Source organism: Molossus molossus, unplaced genomic scaffold (genome assembly GCF_014108415.1).
Source record: "Molossus molossus isolate mMolMol1 unplaced genomic scaffold, mMolMol1.p scaffold_m16_p_15, whole genome shotgun sequence".
NCBI lineage: Eukaryota > Metazoa > Chordata > Mammalia > Chiroptera > Molossidae > Molossus > Molossus molossus.
In genome coordinates, this window is record NW_023425350.1 from 36,620,743 (window position 1) to 36,635,423 (window position 14,681).

Genomic DNA, 14,681 nt, shown 5'->3' on the forward strand with positions numbered 1-14,681 from the left:
CCCCATAAGAAGTAATATATTTGTTTTCAACTTTATAGCGTTTTATATATATATTGTGACCAAGTGCATAATTGAGACTTCTATCCAAAAGTGGGCTTATAGGAGAGACACTAAACCATGGCTGCAGTGAGTCTTTGCTTCTGGTCTGGGTGCACAACATCTATTGTGAATGAAATAAAATATACTTTGCTTTATTCATATTTTCATGTATTTATTCTAACACAGAGAAGAGCACTTTTATCTTCCTGTTCAAATTTTGAATGCTTTTCAGTTTTCAGTTACTTCCCTACTGGGATTTGGCAAAAGATCAAATTGAAAATGAGGCTTCACAAAGAACTTAGCTTTGAAATTTTTTCTAAATCCTTAATAAGACTCTTAAGGTTGTTCAAAATGACCTGAGGGTCATATTAAAAAAAAAAGTATCAGGTTTTACAACTGAATTTCTTGGGTGGGGGCTGGCTGGCTAGATCTCGGAAGAGAGATAAGTGGTTTTGTTAAATTCTCTTTTGTAGAGTACCTAGAGTTGCAAGGGAACCCTGTGGGTATCTAATAAGTATTATTTCAAGATAATGAATATATAGAGAAGCATGGTGGCAGGCAAGACTTTTAATCTTACCATGTTCTCATTCTAAGTCACAGTGAGAGCTTTCTGAGCAGCACGATGAAATTGCTATTTGATTGCAATGCTGGTGAAAATGCATCCAGGCATGTTTTAGGAGGTCAGTTTTCAATTAGTAAATGAAGTTGAGTCGACTTTCTCTGTGGCTCATCTTTAAAGTCCACTTTCTAGAATGGTCATTGTTCAATGACTGTGGTGCTTTTCAGGTACTTGCTGCTCAAAGTTTGGTCCATGGTCTGGCAGCATTAGCAGCATAACCTGAGAGTTCATCAGAAATGCAGAGTTTCAGGTCTCATCCTGATCCACTGAATGAGAATCTGCATTTCAACGGGATCCTCAAGTTGAGTGAAATGCATATTAACGTTTGAGAGGCACTGATATAAGCCATCAATTGTCTCCAAGCATAATTGTCTGGATTCTATTAGTTTGAAACTACCTGAGACCTTGAGGCTTAAAATGAAAAACTAAAATATTAAATTATTCATTCATAATACACTAAGAAAAAGAGTGTTTCCTGCTTAATTCTGGAGTATTTTTGACCACCAAATTATAATTACCTAATAGTCTTCTCTTATTAGTTGAGTAATTTTATCTGTAGCTCTCTTTTGATTACATTTTATATTTTGAATTTTAGTTACCTATGTACAAGCCTTATTTGCTAAACAGTGCTTTGAAGTACTTTAATATAGAAACTTATTTTATACTACATAGGAGCTGAAAAACCATAAGCTCTCACAATTTGTATTTCTCAGAATTTATATCATAGATCCATGATTTATTGGAAAGATAAATATTAGTTTATTAGTTATCTTGGCATATTGATCTTAAATATATATATCATATTTTGTGTTGTTTTTTTTTAAATATTCAGTATTTTATTTTTATTTTTTAATTAATTTATTTATTTTTTATGCATTATTGTTACAGATGTTTCTCCTTTCTTTCCCATTGATACTCTTCTCCCCATCACCCCCACCCCATCTCCAGCTTTGTTGTCCATGTCCATCAGTTATGCGTATCTGCATATAAGCTCTGTGGATTATCTCCTCACTCCCCCAACCCCCTCTTCTGAGGGTTGTCAGTCTGTACCCTACTTCTGCTTCTCTGGTTCTACCCTGTTCCTCAGACTGTTATGTTCATTATATTTCACAAATAAGTGAGATCATGTGATATTTGTCTTTCGCCGCTTGGCTTGTTTTGCTTAGGATAATACTCTCTAGGTCCCTCCATGTCGTCTCAAAGGATAAGAGATCTTTCTTTCTTACAGCTTCATAGTACTTCATTGTGTATATGTACCACTGCTTTTTTATCCATTCGTCAACTGATGGACACTTGGGCTGTTTCTAGATCTTAGCTATCATAAATAGTGCTGCTACGAAAATGGGGGTACATATGTTCTTTCTGATTGGTGTTTCAGGTTTCTTAGGGTATATTCCTAGAAGTGAGATCACTGGGTCAAAGGACAGTTCAATTTTTAATTCTTTGAGGTAGCACGATAGTGTTTTCCATAGTGGCTGCACCATTCTGCATTCCCACCAGCAGTGCACTAGAGTCTCCTTTGCTTCACACCCTCACCAAAACTTGTTTGATGATTTGTTGATGGCGACCATTCTGACAGTTGTGATAGGATACTCACTGTTGTTTTAATTGGCATCTCTATGATTATTACTGGCATTGAGCACCTCTTCATATGTCTCTTGGTTATTTGTAAGTCTTGTTTGGAGAGGTGTCTAGTCCCTCTGACCATTTTTTAATTGGGTTCTCTGTCTTCCTTTTGTTGAGTTGTATGAACACTCTATATATTTTGAAAGTTAACCCCTTATCTGATGTATCATTGGCGAGTGTGCTTTCACATATAGTAGGTTCCCTTTCCATTTTGAAGGTTGTTTATTTTTCTGTGCAGAAGCTTTTTAGTCTGATGTAGTCCCTGTGTTCATTTTTTCCTTTGTTTCTCTTGCCTTAGGTGATGTATCAGTGAAAATTCTGCTGAGTATGATGTCTGCAATTTTGTTGCCTACATTTTCTTCAGGAATTTTTATGGATTCATGAGTCACATTTAGGTCTTTTACCCATTTTGAGTTTATTCTTGTGTATGGTGTAAGTTGATGGTTTAGTTTCATTTTTTTGCATGTAGCTGTCCAATTTTCCCAACACCATTTATTAAAAAGGCTGTCTTTACTCCATTGTATGCTCTTGCCACCTTTGTTGAATATTAATTGAGCATAATGTTTTGGGCCATTTCTGGGTTCTCTATTCAGTTCCACTGGTCTATATGCCTGTTCTTGTGACAGTACTAGGCTGTTTTGATTACAAAAGCTTTGTAGTATAACCTGATATCCGGTATTGTGATCCCACATACTTTGTTCTTCTTTTTCAAGATTGCTGTCGCTATTTGGGTTCTTTTTGGTTCTATATAAACTTTTGAAGTATTTGTTCTAGTTCTGTGAAGTGTGTCGTAAGTATTTTGATGGGGATTGTATTGAATCTATAGTTTACTTTGGGTAATATGGACATTTTAATAATGTTAATTCTTCCAATCCATGAACAAGGTATGTGCTTCCACATTTTTATATCTTCCTATATTTCTTTTTTTTTAATGTCCTGTAGTTTTCTGCAAATAGGTCCTTTACTTCTTTGGTTAAGATTATTTCTAGGTATATTATTCTTTTTGCTGTGATGGTAAATGGGAATTTTTTTTTAGTTTCTCTTTCGGTGAGTTCATCATTGGCATATAAAAATGTTGTCAATTTCTTGATGTTAATTTTGTATCCTGCTACTTTGCCGAATTCATTTATTAAGTCTAGTAAATTTTTGATGGAGTCCTTGGGGTTTTCTATGTACAATATCATGTCATCTGCGAATAATGACAGTTTCACTTCTTCCTTTTCAATTTGGATCCCTTTTATATTTTCTTCATGTCTGATTGCTTTGGCTAAGACTTCCAGTACTATGTTAAATAAGAGTGGCAAAAGTGGTCATCCCTGTCTTGTTCCTGTTCTTAAGGGAAATGCTTTTAGTTTTTGCCCATTGAGTATGATGTTGGCTGTAGGTCTTTCATATATGGCCTTTATTATATTGAGATATGATCCCTCTATTCCCACATTTCTGAGCATTTTTATCAGAAATAGGTGCTGAATTTTTTCAAATGCTTTTTCAGCATCTATTGATATGATCATGTGGTTTTTATCTTTCATTTTGTTTATGTGGTGTTAATTACATTTATTGATTTGGGAATATTGTACCTGCCTTGCATCCCTGGGATGAATCCCACTTTGTTGTGGTGAATAATTTTTTTGATATATTGCTGGATCCGATTTGCTAGTATTTTGTTCAGGATTTTGGCATCTATGTTCATCAGGGATATTGGCCTGTAGTTTTCTTTCTTTGCAGTGTCTTTTTCTAGTTTTGGAATTAGAATTATGCTGGCCTCATAAAACAAGTTTGGAAGTCTTCCTTCTTGAATTTTTTGAAATAGATTGAAGAGAATGGGTGTTGGTTCTTCTTTGAATGTTCGGTAAATCTCTTCCCTGAAGCAGTCCAGGCCTGGGCTTTTGTTTCCTGGGAGAGTCTTGATTACATCTTTAATTTCCTTAGTTGTGATTGTCTGTTTAAGTTTTCTATCTCTTCTCGGTTCAGTTTTGGGAGACTATGTATTTCTAGAAATTTGTCCATTTTGCTTAGATTGTCAAATTTGTTGCCATATAATTGTTCATAGTATTTATTAATGATTCCTTGTATTTCTGTGGTGTTAGTTGTTACTTCTCCTCTTACATTTCTGATTTTGTGTATTTGGGTTCTCTCTCCTTGTTTTTTGGTGAGTCTAGCTAAGGGTCTATCAATCTTGTTTATCTTTTCGAAAAACCAGCTCTTTGTTTCATTGATTCTTTGAATTGTTTTTTTGGTCTCTATGTCATTTATTTCTGCTCTGATCTTTATTATTTTCTTTCTTCCAGTTGCTCTGGTTTTTTTGTTTGTTTGCTCTCTAGTTCTTTAAATTGTGAGGTTAGATAATCTATTAGAAATTTTTCTTGTTTCTTGAACTTCCTTCTCAAAACTGCTTTCACTGCATCTCATAGATTTTGTGTTGTTGTGTGTTCATTTTCATTCTTAAAAATGTTTTTAATTTCTTCTTTGATCTCTTTGATAACGCATTCATTGTTCAATAACATGCTATTTACCTCCACGTGCTCACATGTTTTTGCATGTTCTTGTTGCAATTGATTTCCAGTTTCATGCCATTGTGGTCTGAGAAGATGCTTGATATGATTTCAATTTCTTGAACTTGTAGAGACTTCGTTTGTGTCCTAACATGTGGTCTATCTTTGAGAATGTCCCATGTACACTTGGGAAGAATGTGAATTCTGCAGTTTGGGGGTGTAATTCTCTTTAGATATCTATTAAATCCATTTGGTCTAGTGCTTCATTTAGAGTCTATGTTTTCTAGTTAATTTTTTGTCTAGAGGATCTATCCAGTGATGTCAGCAGGGTGTTGAAGTCCCCTGCCATGATTGTATGGTTGTCAATTTCTCCTTTGAAGTCCTTCAGAAAAATTTTAATATATTTTGATGCTCCTATATTGGGTGCATATATGTTTACCAATGTTATCTCTTCCTGTTGGATAGATCCTTTCAATATTATATAGTGACCTTTTTTTGTCTCTAGTTATGGCCTTCATTTTGAAATCTATTTTATCAGATATGAGTATTGCTACCCCAGCTTTTTTTTTTTTTTCATTTGCTTGGAAGATTTTTTCCATCCTTTCATTTTCAACCGATGTGAGTCTTTTGTTGTGAAGTGGGTCTCTTGTAAACAACATATATATGAGTCATCCAATCACTACTTTGTGTCTTTTGATTGGAGCATTCAATCCATTTAGGTTTCAGGTGATTTTTAATATGTACTTATTTATTGCCATTTTTGTTCAGTATGATTATATTTTTCTTCCTATTTCTTCTACTAATTACAGCAGTCCTTTTAATATTTCTTGCAGTGCTCATTTGGTGCTAATATATTCCCTTTGCCTTTTTATGTCTGGGAAGCTCTTTATTTGACCTCCTATTTTTAATAATATCCTTGCTGGGTAGAGTAACCTTGGATTCAGATCCTTGTTTTTCATGACCTTGATTACTTCATGCCATTCCCTTCTGGCCTATAGTGTTTCTGTTGAGAAGTCAGCTGATAGCCTTATGGGCGTCCTTTGTAGGTCACCTGTTGCTTATCTCTTGCTGCCTTTAGGATTCTCTGTCTTTAATTTTTAGCATTTTAATTAGTATTTGTCTTTGTGTGGGCCTGTTTGGGTTCTTCTTACTTGGGCCTCTCTGTGCTTCTTGAACTTGAATGCCTTCTTCCTTCACCAAATTAGGGAAGTTTTCTGTTGCTAGTTCTTCAAATATATTCTTTAACCTTTGCTCATTTTCTTCTTCTTCGGGGATTCCTATGATGTGAATATTACGTTTCCAGTGGTCCCACAGTTCTCTTAAGCTGTCTTGTTTTTAAATTGTTTTTTTCTTTTGGTTTTCTGATTGGTTGATTTTTTTTCTACCCTGTTTTCTAATCCACTGATCCAGTCCTCAGCTTCCTCTACTGTACTGTTTAGTCCTTCCAATGTGTTCTTTATTTCTGCTATGTCATTCTTTATTTCTTCTTGGTGGTTTTTCATTTCCAATTGGTTGATTTTCAATGGTTTTAAGTCTTTACTCATGGTGTTGATGTCCTCACTCATGCTGTTGAGCTTCCTCAAGGTCATGGCTCTGAAATCTCCCTCTGATTATTTGCTTAGCTGCATTTCACTTATCTCATCTTCGGTAGAATTCTCTTGTTCTTTCATTTGGGATTTGTTTGTTTCACCATTTTGGCGATCTCAGTGGGTTTTGGAGCCTTCCCAGTTTTCCCTGTGGGTGTTGGTATTCTGCTGTTTGTGTTTCCCTCTACCGGGTTTGGATGAGTGTGGGAGGACCCAGGTCAAGTCTTAACTTTCCTGGGTAGATTTACAATACCAGGAATGGTACAGTTATCCTTTAGGATTTTGCCTGGAGGCTATTTGTCTGGGTTACTTGAAGAGCCTTGAGTTCTCAGTTGAATAAAAATCTCCCTCAGGTGTTCAGTATAAGGGGATTTCCAGAGGGTAGGGCAGATGATCTTTGTTAATGAGATTCAATTTGCATTTCAATGCCCCACCTGGGTGGGGTTGAATCTCTGAGGGAGGGGCCACCACCTCTCCCTAGAGCTCTGGGAAGGAGTAAGATGGCCACTGTCCTGCATGGCTGCAACTCAGCAAGAGCTCTGAGCACCTTCTAAATCCCAAGTGTCCCCACACAGTTCCAGTCCAGTCTGCCCTCCCTCTGCCAGAGCCCAAGTTGAGTGGATGTGGATATTTTGGCATCTGTTCCAGCTCTGCACTGTGGAGCCGCTTGGGACTTTAACCCTGAGAGCACTGCTCACAGCTAAGGCTGCTGCTGTCTGTGGGTTCTCAGCTGCCCCCTTTGGCCTTCGCAATCCTAGCAGGATTGATTCAGTGTCCCTGGTTGTATCGTCCTCACAAGGTGCTTTTCTGTTGCTTTTCCCTGACTATTTGTCTTTATTTTAGTTGTAATTCCAGTTTGGTCGTGGGAGATGGTCTGTGTAGCTTCCATTCACTCTGCCACCATTTTGGAATCTCCTATATCATGTTTTAATATCATTCTATGTTGTACATAGTATAAGTGCTTATTTATACTTGCTAAATATATATTATTGATATGATTTACAGTTTTTGTAGTTCCATTCATTCTTGTATTCAAAAATACTTATTGATTATCTACTCTATGCAAAGTTATATTTTATGTGCTTTCGAAACAGCAGTGAGCAAAGCAGCCAAAACCCTTTTTTATAGAGCTTGCATTTTAGTAGGGTAAAAACAGAAAAGCAAGTAAAAACTCTGTAGTAAATCCTATGGCAATTTTCATTCTAGAGAAAAATAAAGCAGCAAGGGCAATACAGGATGCCGAGAGTATGGAATAAATATTGTCTCATTGGTGTTTATAGGGACTAGAATCTAGGAATGAAGATTAACCTTAGATGCCTGAGATTTTTAAGGTGAATGATCTAATGGAGATAAAGGACATAAAGTGTTTAATACTGATGGTCCTGATGCACATAATGGTAGCATACCTCAAAGTATTTGAGGGTTAGGAAAGAGAGTAAAGTTTTGCCAAGAATGATAAAGTGTTCTGGCACCCAGTTTTCACTATTGACAAAATAGCAACAGGGAGTCTGGGGATGGGTTGGCTTGTCTGGAGCATGTAGATTTCTCGGGTCCCAATATGAATCATACTTCTAAAATAGTTTTCTTCTCTATAATTCATTTTAACCTCACTGAAAAAATAGTTTAGATATTATTCTTAATATATATAGAAGAAGCCAAAGACCAGAGTTTAGCTTATCTTTAGTTGACAACTCACGTTTGCTAACAAAGGCAAGCTTCAGGCCACATCTGCACTGAAATGCAGTCTATGTCATCCATGTAGATATATGTGACTCCCAGCCTAACACCAGTGAAGTGTAGACAATGTGAGAAGGAGAGACCTTCTCTCTGCTGCTGCAGTCCTTGAACCAAAGTTTTTCCAGGACTGCCCTCCAGGTCTTGCAAGTCCATTTGTTAGAAAACCATAAAGATTTATTTATCATCTCACTCTCAGAAGTCTTTCTGAGTTAGTGGAACCAAAATGCATTTTAATAAGCAGAAATATATGGCAAAAGGAAATGATGAATTACATAGAAATCCATTGTCAGGAGAGAAGTTTAAGTTATCTAGAGTGTCCAAAATGTCATGCCCCATATGTATCCACACTATAAACATATCGTGGCTTCTTCCCAGTTGTTTAGCTTCAAGTCAGTGAGGCCAAGTGAGATGCTGAGCAGATGTGACAGGAAGACTATAGTGTCACAAAGGTGGCATCTCACCTCATCATTCCTAAATAGAGGCTCATCCCTGAGAATACTAGCTTCTCTACAGGAGGTGGAAGAAATCTCTGCCTGTTCCTACTTCTGCTGACATATCAAACATTTAAAATAGCCTCTAGTGATGAAAGCCCCAGCAAATTCTTGAAACTGAGCATAAACTAGATGGTAAATCTTGGCTTTGCAAATTCCCCAGGTAAAGTATTCTGCCTGTGCCCTTTGTAGCACTGCATTGTGAGAGCTATTCTCAATATTATCTTGTATAATGTGTCTGATAACTCAGGAACAATGGAGACCTGCCTTGCCTACAAATAGTTTTACTCCACAAATGTAAAAGAGAATGAGGATTGTCAGAAATGGACATTGCTGAACAGCAACTGATTATCTTACTCTCTAGCTCCCAGTTCTATTGAAATCCCCTCACTTGGGGAGCCCCACAATTACTAGTCCTCTGAGGCTTTTCATATTATTCTATGACTGCCATGTAAGTGCAGCCTTAGTATAATAATTTAACTCCCCTATTTGTTTCTAGTGCTCTCATTTATAGTCTGATGATCAAAATCACATGTACCTCACCTTTTATTTCATTGGAAGATATGTTGGGGGAATCCAAGGAGGGAAATATCATGGTCTGTGTAAAATCATTGTATTAGCATTATAGCTGTATAAGCTGAAAATAAATAAGATTTTTTAAAGAAATAAAAATGGACACATGAGACAGTTACTTTGATTTCAGAGAAAGATTACTTATCTATCATTTATCTATCTATCATCATCGTCATTTAGCATTAGATAAGATGATAAAGAAACAATAACAACTAAAATTACTGAGGAAATACTAAATGCCAGGCATATTTGGCTGCAAAAAAAATATATTATGTATTTATTCAGCAATCTTATGTAGTAAAATTACCCAATTTCGAGAAGGAAGTTTTTTTCAGATTCGTTGTCTGACAAACACCAGGAGAGTTATTTAAATGTAGGAGTTTCTGGTTTGAACGTTTATGTCCTTTCCTCCATGTGATGCTGTCTCAGAGCCAGAAATCTGAGAGAAATCTAGACCTGGATCAGAAGTAGTTTTATTTTTTGCTCCAGAGTCCCTCCAGGCAGAGGTTATCACTTCTTGTCATTCTACCTTCAGGCTTCGGAGAATTAATGGGTTATAACAGGATAAGTAAAGCAGGAAATTGCTGGCTGCGGTCAGATGGCATCCGAGCAGATGTACTCATTATTGGTCCTCCATGTCTCTTGCCTTGTTTCCGAGGCCATCTTGTTTTCTATGATCTTGCAGAATATGACAGTTCCAATTACTGTTGGCTCTACTTTCTTACTTCTTCATAATAGTGTAATGGATACAAGAATTATTTTATTTTGCTTCAATTACTTCAGAGACAGATTTAACTCTGCTGATTTAAGCTTATGGGATCATAAACCTGCACTCAAAATGGTGCCTTTACATCTTGGACTTTTTCTTATTTTTCCCTAACTTTATTGGGGTAGGATTGACAAACAAAAACTATTAACTTAGGTTGTTCAGCATAATTTTTTTAAATGTGTAGAATGCAATGATTTAATATATGTATGTATATATTGTGAAATGGTTATCATAATCAAGTTAATTAACACAGCTGTGAACTCACATAATTATCATTGTGTGTATGTGTGAGTGTGTGTGTGTGTGATGAGAGCATTTACCATTTACTCTATTAGCAGATTTCAAGTATACAATACAATAATTTTAACTATGATCACCATGCTGTATGTTAAATCCCCAGAATTTATTCATTTTATAAACAATGTTTGTACCCTTTGACTAACATCTGCCCATATCCCTCACTCCCCACTCTCACCCGAGCCTCTGACAACTGTTTGTGAAATAATTCACAACTGAGAGAAGAGTTTGGAAGGGGAGGACATTTATCTTTCTTTCCCCATAGACAGGGAAAGGACTCATGCACTGACTGGCAATACAAGGGCAGGGCAGAAAAAACGAGTTGCTCTTTTATTGGGGGCATTAGGGAGGGGTCGTATTGAAACTGAACACATGTCCAGGGCTTTGCCTGGAGGAATGGCCGTTGGTTCTTCAGGAGACAGTTCCACTGATGAGCCAAGGTGGGGGTGCTGAGGGAGGTGTTTCTTATCATATCTTCTTTAATCTGTAAAATATGCTTGGAGTAAAGAGAGTTACTGAGAGTGTAAAAAGGGAGTTTTACCTGAAGGGGTTATAAAGAATTCAGAAGAAGATTTGTTTGAAGGGGAAAGGAGGAAGAGAAGTTCCTATTCTGTAGGGGCTCTTCGGTGCTAATTACTTTTGAGATGCTACAGGGGGCTGGAGAGAGCCCAGCCCTTATCTGTTTTATTGTTTGGGTAGAAAGCAGGTTTGAAGTTGCAGACACCAGCATTCTTTGTGTTTAATTACCAGGTGCTTCTCATAAATTGTAGAAAAAAAAAATCATAAAAAAAGAAAAATCCTGTCTTCTGTCCTTCCAACAACCACTATTTTTGCAATTCTTTTCCGTCAACTTCTGGTATCACAATCCGTTCCACAACTTTTTCTTTTCGTAATTAAGAATTTGAGGTTCGATGCTGCCTTTTCCAAAAGGATAAAAGTTAAATGAAAAAAAAAAAAAGAGAGAGAGAACACAACGGTGCTTGTTCATTACAGGTATGGCTGTAAGGTATCTCCCCGAGGAAGAAAGAGAAACGGAGCCGCAAATGCGGGCAAAAGTTTTATTGAAACATTCCCGGTGAGGTTCACGGGCCCGCGTGGAGGGGCCACGGAAGTCGCTGTTATGTCCGCCCAGGAAAGTTTTATAGGGGGTGGGGTTGAGGAACAAAGAAAGGAGGTATTTGGTGGTTTCAGTTTCCCTTGGGGGGCCCATTTCCCGGTCATGTGACTCCCCGGAGCCTGCCAACTTTACGACGGCCAATAAATTGTTACTAAAATTAGAGTTTGCGAGATTATTGTCTTTCTTTTAAAATTTGAGTCATTGATAAAGGATCGCAGCACAATGCAGCCGTGAATGTACATTATTAAAATGCTGATGGATATGTCCAAAAATTAAACCACATGTTATAAGATTTAGAAAATGAAAGAGACATTTAGAGTACATAATCTATTATTTTCTTAAAAGAAATTTAAGACCCAGGATACTTACGTGATGAACCCAACAACATGTAGAGAATTCATACAAGAGGTAATTGCTAGCCCCCAGTTTCCAAATTGGTCTCCAACGTCTCTCAAAACTGATTTTCTTTCCCCACACCCTATTTTCTATTATTTCAAGATATAGTAAAATGCACATTTTAATTTTGCTTTTATTTCTTATCATTGATTATCAAAAATAGATTCAGGTGACAAGGTGACTTGCAGTTGGTTTTTGTCTTGATTTTCAATGCATTGGGAAGACATCCTGCCGTCAGACCCCTGCAGGCAGTCAACCATCTGCCTTCCCCACTCTACCTCAGGGCCACAGGGCTGGCATGCACATCGAAGTGGCAGGCAGAGGAGAAGAGGACTTCAGCAGGAAGAGTGACAGGCTCAGGAAGGGTTGGGCAAGGAATAGGTGTTGTCATCAGGACCCATGAGCTGATGCTCAGTCATCCTCCTGATCTTTGCCAGCTAATTCAGATTGTCACTACCTAGCTGACTCAGATCAATCCATCCTTGACACAAAGCCTTTTTTGTGTGGTACTGAAGCATTGCCCAACATAATCTTTATATTAGAGGAGGCTTTTAAACATGTATCCACCTTTTGAATGTTTTTTTTTTTTTTTTTTAATTTTAGCTAGATATACCAAATGCAGCGATTCTGAAAACACAATGACTCTTTTTTTTTTTTTTTTTTTAATCCTGGTGCCAAATTTGGTCTGGCTTTTTAGCATACAACTGACATGTCAAGTTTTAAAGGGCAGTACAATTTTAAAAATACAATAATTTTCCTGTGATCAGAACTAGTATTATTTTTAATTTTTATCTTTCACTATAAAAATGTTAAAATGTGTACATGTGCAATGCAGAAATAATATAAAAATAAAATATATAAGAAATCATCTAGATATACAACTCACACATGATGACTGAAAATATTTGTATACATTTGTGTGTGTGTGTGTGTGTACCTTTCTTTAACAAAATAGAAGCATCATGTACAAAAAACTGGTTTCTTATTTAGGACTTCATAGCGATTATTTCCTACATTCCATATATTTTTTAGCATTTTAAAATATGTTTCATTGATTTTTTTAGAGAGGGAGGAAGGGAGAGAGAGACAGAAACATCGAGGTGAGAGAGAAACATCTGCTGGCCACCTCCTGCATGCCCCCGACCAGGGACTGGGCATGTGCCCTGACCGGGAATCACACCAGGACCTCTCAGTCCATGGGATGACACTCAATCCACTGAGCCACACTGGCCGGGCATAGCATTTTAAAGACTATTTATAGAGTAGTTTATTAAATTACAATAATTAATTTTAACAATATCCTGTTGTTGGACATTTAGGTTTTTTCTGATTTTCACTACTATAGATAATGCTTATTGAACATTACATCTTTGTGCAGCTCGATATAAATTATTATGAATGAGTGGTAGGTCAAAGGCTACACTCACTTTTATCTTCAACAATTTCATACTCATTTGTATTTCAACTGCCCAAGAGCTCTTGTCTATTTGTTCATTTAATAAATCCCAGCTCTGAGCCAGGACATGCTGAGCAGTAGAGCAGATGGGTGAGGAAGACAGATCCAGTATAAATGGAAACAGTCATAGAAAAGATGGTGATTAGTGAAATAACTACACTCTAATACACACTGTGCAAACAGAGTAAGACTTTATAAGAACACTTAGCAGAGAAACTTTACCTAGTTAAAGGACAAGGTGTATTTTCCCGAAGAAATAACAATCAAACCAACGTCTAAGAATGGATTAGTTAGTTTCAGTGAGAAAAGGCCACAGAAGAAAGAATTCTAGGGAAAGGAAACAGTCAAACTTTTGCCAAGACTTAAGACAGTTTCCATCAGAAAAAGTGACATTATTGTTCATTGTAAAGTTAGCATTTTCCCAACAGACAGAGAACTGGAGGATTGAGAACAAAATTAAATGACCTATAAAGAAAGAAAGAAGTGTCCTTTTCTTTTTATTATGTTTATATAATTAATCCTACTAGAAATGCTCTATTTCCATTATACTATCAAAAATGTATTTTAAGTCCTGGCCAGTTTGGCTCAGCGGTTGAGCGTAGGCCTGCGGACCAGAGAGTTCCTGGTTCAGCCCCCACTAGGGGCATGTACCACCAAAATAATAATAATAATAATAAAATTTGCCCTGGCCAGTTTGGCTCAGCGGTTGGAGCGTCGGCCTGTGACCAGAGAGTCCCTGGTTCAGTTCACACTAGGGCACGTACTAGGAAAAAAAAATGTATTTTAAAAATAATTTCCATATTATATGTGAATTACTTACATAAGTATATTTACCTTTTGTCATAATTTATAAATATTTTACCTCTATATTACAAGGCAAAATTATGCTCTTTTTGATATACAGAAGTTTGATTTTATGTAACCAAGTCTTTCATACTTTTTCTTTATATTTTATGACTTAGGTGCATACTTAGCCTTACAAAAAACATTTTAGCTTTTCTTGAATTCAGTGCTAGAAGTACTATTGTTTGACCTGTTAAAAGGGATGTATAAGTCTCAGAAAGAGATTTCATCTTCAGTTGTATACACTTGGGCATTATTAACCACATGGCCTTATATTTTATATGGCCAACCTTTTATAATACATCTACATTATTAAGCAATTTATAATCCTACAAGTAGAAAACGGCTTTAAAACTAACACTACTTTGTAAGTTCACACAGATGGCGGAGGATTGTTCTTTATACCATGTGTTGGCACATTTGTCCATGGAGCCGTCCACACTCAGTCTTGGTGGATTTGCATGACTAGTCTACTGTGTTATCGTGGAATAAAACTAACCTCCCTGCCAAGGATCTTAGGTTCTGTCTCAAGTCTAGCATAAACATAGTGAAATTCTGGGTGTGATTTTTACATCTGAGATTCTAATTAAAGAACAATTAAAATCATGCCTTACCCTGCCAAGTGTGGCTCAGATGGCTG